Raw genomic sequence first — 9272 nt, 5'->3', positions numbered from 1 at the left:
GTCAAGGTAGAACTCTTGGATCACCAACAAGGTATACCTCTTAAACCTCCTGACCCACCATGGTTGACACCCAAGTCCATATTTCATCAAACCCAAGTATGAGGCCTCAAGACTCCTCACAACTACCTGAGCAAAGTTGCCTGCTTCCTAACCCAACTCTGGGTAATCTGAACATTGATGCACCATGGGCTAGCCTTAAGCCCACAATTGACTTTGGCCTGAGCCAAGGTTCCCATAATTTTTCATAATTACTCGATTCACCCAGTCCACAATGGGCTAATCCTTAGCCCATCTCAGGCATAGGCCCAAATCTAGGGCCACACAGCTTCCAACTACATCGGAACTTTAAGCAAAACTCCCATTGTTCAAGCATGAAGCAGTCTGACCAAGAACCCGTTACTGGCTTCGACCCATGTCTGGAGACTTCACACATTTTGCACGATGAAAACACTACTAGTCTAAGAAAACTTCATGATCCAACTAAATCAGCATCACCTAATACATCAACACTCTCAATCAAACAAAATACAAAGTCATGCATGATCCCCTTTTTCTAGTGGTTGTTTCTCATCTTTACTTTCATCCCTTTATGTGGCCTAGTCAACAACTTTAATATTCAATTTTTTTTTACATTTCTTCACTGCTTTCCCCCATCCCTTATGCACTTAAATCAATTCGTATCCCCCATTAGATATAATGGGTTAACTATTCTTCCAAGTACATTCATCCTCAATGTTGGAGACTCATTTCTTGATCTGAAGTACCAAAGGATTCTCAAGCATCCCTCTTTGGGGTTCTTTGTCTTAATCATTAATCTAGGTGATTACCATCTTTTAGAAGGGGATAGCTTTTTTTAGCATCATTTTTCAAAAAGAAAACAAAAATAAATCAAACATTTTCTTAAAAACCAAAAAAAATCAAAAACTTCAAAAATCCAAAAGAGTTTTCCTTCATCTATTTTCAAAAAAGAAGTTGCAATTTCATTGTCTCTAAAAGCAAGGTTTCAAAAAATGAATTCATTGGCATTGAAGCACATTGAGAAGGATTTGACCTATTGACATGAAAAGTTATATTGCATACTCAAGATCAAACGGATCCGAGAAATGTTGAAGTCTATGATTCTTTACCATGGAAAGTTGGCAAAGTGTTGGAATCATAGCAAGAACAAAAGCGCAACATTATCGATCATCGTCAATACACTCATCAACACTTGGCATATCATCAATCATAAGTCCTAGTCCACAACATGGCAATTCACTAGCATGACAAGGCACCATGATCCACATCAGGTCAAGACATTTGATCAAAATGATAGATCAACATCGTGAGATCCTCAACATGACAAGTCAACCTATCAACTCTCAATGCAACTCCTTAGCATGACATATCAAGATAGTCATATCCAACAAGTGCTAGGTGTGTCATCAATTCAGGTATGAATGGATTTCCAAAGCTCAAAGTGCCTAGAAAAATGAAAAGGAAGAAAAAGAAAAAGAAAAAAATACAAAAAAAGGAAGATGTCCTTTCCATCCCTTCCTAACTCTTCTGAGACTAGGGGCAAAGTAACTGATTAAGGTTCACCAAAAGAGAGGCCACCTTTGTCCAATTGTCACCTCACTAAGCCACATATGTTCAAACATTCACCACTTGCAACCTATGAACGGACCTAAGCCTTTCCTTCTTGAACCATGAAATTTGACCCCTAAACCCTTTCCTAAAGTGGATAAATCACCTTCTCAATTTCTTTAAGCAGCATGAAAAAAAAAGGAAAAAAAAATTCAATGAGGCAAGGATCTTTGAGTTAACCTCCTATATCTTAGGCAAGGGGAAAGAAATCCCTAAGGGATCCATTAAAGGGGAGGTCATCTTCGGCCTAACACTTTCCTTTCTAAAACCTCAATTTTTTTTATCAAAAAAAAAAAAAGGAAAAGTCCAAAAATATTCTCATTTTTGTACCCTTTCACCTTCTCTAGGGTCATTTTGAAAAATATTCACCCACTTCCATCCAAACTTGGGGATACATGGTAAAGAAGAAAAATTCAAAGTCTCGACAAATGTTTTATACAAAAGCACAAAAAAGAGGAAAAAAAAAGCAAAATTTTAAAGAAAGAGAAGTGAAGTCCCATCACAAGTTAAGTCAAAGATGCAATTTATCATGTCCCCAACTATCTAGTTACTCAAGTGAGGTGATACAGTGCACTCATAACCCCTAAATAGGCCCCTAGGTGCCACTTTTAGTTTGAGCCTTCTATCCTTTCTTTTCTTCACCCAAGCCCTAAGACACACTTTGTCCTAAGGAAAAGGCCTCCTCGGTCCCCTAGGCAATGAAAGCCTCAAGTCAAAGGAGATAGGTGGTACAACTTTGAGACACTCCCTTGTTGAAAAAAAATGCCCTATAAGTCTCACCAAGAAGGTGACCCTTGAACACTTACACCTCGTTGTCTTTTTCACCAGCCTACAAACCATCAAAGCAACCTTATTTATTGAGCCTTTTTATCCCTCCTTTTTCTAAACTAATTGCTAAACCACGCTTTGTCCCAAACAAAGTCCTCTCTGAATCTTAAGAAATTGCTAAGCACCTATTATCAGAATCAACTCTTGGAACTACGCTGGCTTGATCCCACATCGGGTATGTAGGCAGTCTAGGCCCTTGTTCTAGATGCAGCCATTGCAAAGTAAGGACATCTCCCTAGCCCACTGAGCTGAAAACCCAGAAGGGCAACTCAAGAAAAAGACAAGGCACAAAAAAAAGAAGCAAAAAAATGAGAAATAAGCCTGCTAGATGAAAACTTGAAAGGGCATCAAGGTAGAAGATTAGGCACAAAATAATAAATGGCATGAGCACTGAGGTCCATATCCCTCCAAGATGAGCTTACAAAGAATAAATGACACAAGCTACACATAGCTGAAGATGAAGGAAATTGAAGCCAAGGACATGAATTATGTTGAGATTTGCTACACGATCCAAAATCGAGCAGATCGCGAATGATTAGTCTGATGACAAGGCCTAAACCTAGGCAGATATGAGTGACATATGTATCTTGAGGAAATGGCTAAGCTTCTAAGTCAATAGTTTTGGATCAATTCTTTGTGTGCAACATGCTGATAATAGTTCAATAACTCTAACGGTGCTTTTGAGGCAAGAAAGTCCCAACAAAAAAAAAATGTTCTCCAGAAAACAAAAAAGAAAAAATGTTTTTAACAAGTCATGCGTTCACATTTCTCTAGAAAAAAAAAAGTGTTTTCAACATATCATGTAGTCCATCACCACCATTTACTCCATCATACATCTCTAAGGTATCAGTTATAATCAACAACACCAACCATTGAGCATCAACATAGGTAAGCACCGGGTATGTAATCATCAACTCAAGCATCTTCTCACTTGCATTATCTCGTCTTCATATCAGCATCAACAACACCACAATCATTTCTTTGCATCCATTATGGGAGCCATAAGTCCCATACGCCCCTAATCTTCATATTAGGTGGTTGACCCATCTCCCAACATTAAATCACATTTTGGATTTCAAAGTCAAATGCCCAAAGAGCCATGTATATTGACTTGCCCATGTCAAACATGCATGGCTTAGGTGGGACAACCTGTTGGATGTCTTTCATTTATGCTTAATAAGAAAATACATTGGAATGACTTTCCCACATTCAACAGTTTTTTGCAAAAAAGATTCTCATTGACAAAGGTCATCTTTCCTTTTTCGTCATCTATTTCTAAAATCATGTATCCCAAAAAATCTTAGGGAATTGGCTAGCAAGAGAATCCACAATTCCTTTATTACAAGGGTGACCGTAGTCCTAGACAGCCACACAAACATTGTGGGTGAGAGATTCCATTTCAGAAACCCCTTCGGGAAGATTCGGGGATTGGCCTACGTACGACAATCCTTCTGTCAATAGCTGAACAAGTGCTAGATAGCTATGGGAGCATACCTTAGGAGGAGATTCCAGGGGCATCATTTTCAATAAAAAACAATCATCTTTCAATCATCAACTCTTTTGTCATTAAAAGGTTTTTCAAGCATTATTATTCTTTTGAACAGGACAGTCATTCCATCGCATTTCTGTGCAAAAATGGGTTGTCTCCTTAAGCTTTGTTGTTCAGATTATCGTCCTCCAGCACTTTGAGCTTCAAGCATGCTTCAGCTAACTTCTCAGCCGACTAGGGGTATTTTTGGACTTTTACATAAGTTGGGTCCTTGAGGATCCAAGACCATAGATACGTAGAGACTAGAAACCTAAACCCAATGACACCAAGATCACCCAAATACAACACCGTTTACCCCTTCGTCCAATCGGAGTTATTTTAACAATAATCCTCATTTCACATCAAATCCAAAATCCGAGACCATAGGTACATAGAGCCCAAAAGTCCAAATCCAATGACACTAAGATCATCCGAGTCTGACACCGTTTACCCCATCATCCTAAGACCCGAAGCCGAAATCGATTTCGATCGTTCTATTGGATTCATTTTAATCATAATCCTCATTTCACATCAAATCCAAAATCTGAGACACCAAGATCGCCCAAGTCTAACACCGTTTACTCCTTCATCTTGAGACCCGAAGCCAAAACCGATTCCGATCGTCCGATCAAAGTCATTTTAATCCTAATCCTCATTTCACATCAAATCCAAAATCCAAGACCATAGGTACGTAGATCTCAAAAATCCAAATCCAACAACACCAAGATGATCCAATTTCGACACTGTTAACCCCTCCATCTTGAGACCCAAAGCAAGACTTTTGGGCCCTCCTTTTGGAATCATTTTCATAATAACTTCGAAATTAGGGCATTCCACGACCAAAACTCCCTCTCAGCCTCTAGAAACATCTTAAAAATCTTAGATTTAAATAGCTAGAGCCTCCAATCAATCAAGCCAATCACCTAAACTTAAAATGCCCAATTTAGGTAAATTGGTGAAACCTTCCACTCTTTGTCTTGATTGATTGAGATGATCTCTCTCAAAGCTGTCTTGACAACCCATTCTCCCAATCAATCTCTCTCCAAAAACCCTTTAAACCTCAGCCATTGACCTCCCTTATCTCCTATCTCAGCCCTCCATTCCCTTCTAGAATATTCCCAAAAAATCTATAAATACCACCTCTTACTCACATCCTAGACACACAATCTAACCTAGAAACAAGCGAGCTTAGGGAGAAAGCTCAACTGCCACAGCCATTACCCACGCCCCAAAGCCTCCCCACTCACTCTCTAGCATCCTTATAGTCCCTCCATATCGGTTTGAAGCCAAAAACACCCTTGGGTCATGCCTCAAATCAAAAGAAGAAGTATGAAGCCTTTTTGAAGCAATATCAGTGTAGCAGAAATTTACAAGCATTCAACAGTTCTTCCACGCCATTTGGGCTATATAACCAATGTCCTTGGTCCACCAAAATGAATCAAAGTTCATTCTAAAGCTTGGGGATCACTCAAAGAGAACAAAGCATCCCAAGAGGAGCTTGACAAGTAAATTTATCCTCGATGCATAGGATATTCAACGGTACATATCCGAGGAAGCAACCATGGTTAAAGTTGTTGATTCAAAATTTAAATGTTGCTGAAATCGTTTATGACGTACGATAGTTTTTTATCTTCTTATTCAAGTTTTATCTCTTTTCTTATTTTCCGATTTCTTTTGAATAGTTTAGTAGAATTAGCCCATTAGCATGCATTCGATAGATAAAGTGTTGTATAATTAACATCTTTTAACTTAGCAGTCGGCACATTGCTCATTTCATCCCTTTTGCTAGAAAAAATTTTGAGATTGACAATGAATGCTTTCCATAAAAAAATAAATATTTCCATTTGTCTAGAGTCTAGGCTAGGTATCATCCATGGCAGGAATTCTGCATTAAATTTCAATCTTGTTGTTAAGATTTTAAGTGGGACACATGGAAGCTTTGAATTTAAAAATTGATCAAGCCCACCGTTCATTTGTTTAGCTATTTTTTGATTTAGTCTCATTGAACCAATTTTTTTTCCTTTTATTTTTTAAGTCTCATGGATTGGTCATCATTTCAAGTTCTATTCAAGGTAGGAAAAATAACTCATTTAAATAAGACATCAGGTATGCTTTGCTTGTTCATTTCAATAGAAGGCTTTTTATTTTTAAATTAGCATCATTTACCACATTAGCATACTAGGCCCCTCCCCAATCCATTTCTACTTTATTTACTTTCTCATATCACCATTTTGATAAATGAAATATGCTTGCCTTCATAAAGTTCCCTTTGCTTTGGACTTTGGTTAGCCCATGAATCTCATTGTTTGGATAGTTAGGGTGTTTTTCATTGTCTATGCATATATGAGCATTGATTTACAATCAAATTTCATGATTTTTGCATTTGTCAATTTTTATTCAATTTTTCAATTTTTGCCTATTCTAACTACCTTTCAGCAATTCACGCATTCATCTTCAGATTTAATCCTCACAATGATAGGTCATTTCTTGACATCTTGCATTTGGGAGTTAAAATAGTGAATTCACCTAGTAAACTCACTTTTTTCTACCATAACATATCTTAGTTGCTAGCATAGTTGGTCATTGAATCATTTTGTCTTTGTTTTTTTCTTATCATTTGATTTTGTTTGAATAGTTAGAATTGCAACTTTGTGTTCTTCTCCTTGATAAATTGATATGCTTAATCTATGCCCAAAATTGTTAAATTTCCTTGGAACATTGGTGAAGTAGAGGCCGGTTTAACCAGGCGAGTGTAGGGTGCTTAACACCTTCTCACACCGTATAGTGGTCCCTAGACCCTAAGAATCTCATCCCCATTGGGCAATGAGTCTCCAAGAAAACAAAAAATGTTTTTCTTGAAAAATCTCTGGTTTTTCTTGAAATTTTCAGGTTTTCCTAGATTCCCATTTCCCAAAAGTTTAGGTGGTGACTCCAAATTCCATATTCCACAAATCCGTCCCCCCCCCTCTGGGTCAGGTAGCCACACCAAGCAGTACAACATCCAAAGCCCGATGCCTAAAAGGCTGAGGCCAGAAGAAACCATCTCCTTCTCTAACGACAACCTACAAGGGGTCTCATTGCCCCATGACGATGTGGTGTCTATGACTATCGCCAACTACATGGTAAAGAGAATCCTTGTAGACAATAGCTCCTTGGCTGGCATCTTGTTTTGCAACACATTTGAGAAGATGCATCTGACGCAAGATTGGTTACAACTTGTGGATATGCCACTAGTCGGGTTATCCGAAACAGTCGTCAAGCTCGAAGGGAAGATTACCCTACTAGTCATAGTAGGGGCCGAGCCTCAGTAAGTCACCTAGATGACCAAGTTCTTGGTCGTGAAGATAGGCTCCCCGTACAATGCCATCACAAGGAGACTGACCCTTCATGCACTCAACGTGGCCATCTTATCCTATCACTTCGCCATGGAGTTCCCCACTGAGCATGGCTTGAGAGTAGTAAGGGGAAACCGACAAGTTGCTAGATAGTGCTATGTTGCAGCACTAAAAGACAAGAATAAGGAAGCTTTATTGTTGGAAGGTCTCAACCTCAGGGATGAACCAGTGAACCGAGGCCAACCGACCGAGGATCTCATCTCAATTCCCCTAGACGAGGTAGAGCCCGAGAAGATGGTATTAGTCGGGTCACACCTCCCTCAGGACACACTTTTCGAACTGGCAAACTTCCTCAAAACTAATGCTGATGTTTTTGCTTGGTCTACCACTGATATGTTAGGAATTAACTCCCCGATCATTACTCACAGGCTAAGCGTGGACGGAAGCTGTAGGCTAGTTTGGCAAAAATAGAGGAACTTTGCATTAGAGCATTGGAAAACTATTGGAGAGAAGGTGGATAAACTACTTGACGTCGGCTTCATCCAAGAGGTACACTACCCTAAATGGTTGTTTAACATGGTCATGGTTAAAAGAGCTAATGGGAAATGACGCATACGCATTAACTTCACAGATCTCAACAAGGCCTACCCCAAAGACAACTTTTCTTAGTCGAGGATTGATCACCTCATTATTGCCACCATAAGGTATGAGTTGTTAAGTTTCATGGATGCTTTCTCTGGGTATGACTAGATCAAGATGCACCCCGACGGCGAAGAGAAGACCTCATTCATCACCGAGCAGATGATGATGATGCTCTGTAAATTCCTCTTGGAAACAAAAAAAATGCAAAAATGATGGTATTAGAGAGGTTTCTCCATGAAAAATTTTGTAGAAATCCTAAAAACTAAAAAAGAATAGCACAATACCTCCTCTGGCAATAACCTCCCTTAATGATGACTACAGCGGTTGAGCGGTGAGAGGGGAAAAACTTCAGTGATAGAGAAGAAATATGTGCAGTAAACCCTACTTACCATTGGGGTTGACATTCCGGTGGGCCGAGAAGCACCGGAAAACTCAGCAGACAGCTAGGATGCCATGTAAGCACCACCCCATATGGCGTTTAGGGGCAACAGCTTGCTGATGCATGAAACGTCAAATCATGCAACGGGAGGACACTGTTTTACAAGGCAAAAACAATTTCACCATTTTTTTCAAAAATTGCTTGAACTAAACAGTATGGTAGGCGTTAAAAATTGGAATCTTTGACAAGGCTCTGACATGGCACTGCTTTTCAAAAAAAAAATGCCCACGATAAACATCCTCTAAGTAACAAGGCAATATCACAAAGCGAGTGAAGGTTGTGGCCGGTGCCTGCGTTGATCAGTGAGTCACCCCTCGACCTTCTAGTTTGGGCGAAACACCTAACGTGCCACTAGCAGCAGGTCATCCCATGGGTCCAAGGAGTGAGGCTCTGACTGTCGAGATCCTCTTATGATGCACTCAGCCTTGCAGTCCGTCATCGCAAATTTCTTCACCCTTGGGTCTTAAGGGGCATCGGCTAACTACTTGGGAGTGGCCTCCTTCCTCTTCTCGGCCTCGACATTCCCCTTTGGCCTAGGTGGTTCCCTCTTGCTCAACCTACGTGAAGGCCCCTTGGTTGGGCCCTTCTTGCACTTTGCCTTCGCTGCCTGCAGAAGTCTCTCCTTCAAGTTGTCGTCCATCTCTACAACCAAGGAAGATGACCAACGTTAGAAGAAAGGCAATGAACATTAAATAAGCGACACAACTAGATGACAACAGGAGTGCCCATACCAAGGGGGGTAGAACTAAAGCCAACTAACACCAAGGCCTCCTCCATCACTAAGGGTCTGACATGAATCATCCCAGTTAGCCGAATTTGATTCATCACAGTCGACTCCTCCTCACTGTTGTACGACTTGATCCTCTTGGCCAAC

The sequence above is a fragment of the Nelumbo lutea genome, chromosome 3 (genome assembly GCF_056320005.1).
Source record: "Nelumbo lutea isolate HS-2025 chromosome 3, American lotus-T2T, whole genome shotgun sequence".
Lineage (NCBI taxonomy): Eukaryota > Viridiplantae > Streptophyta > Magnoliopsida > Proteales > Nelumbonaceae > Nelumbo > Nelumbo lutea.
Note: the sequence above shows the minus strand (reverse complement) of the source record.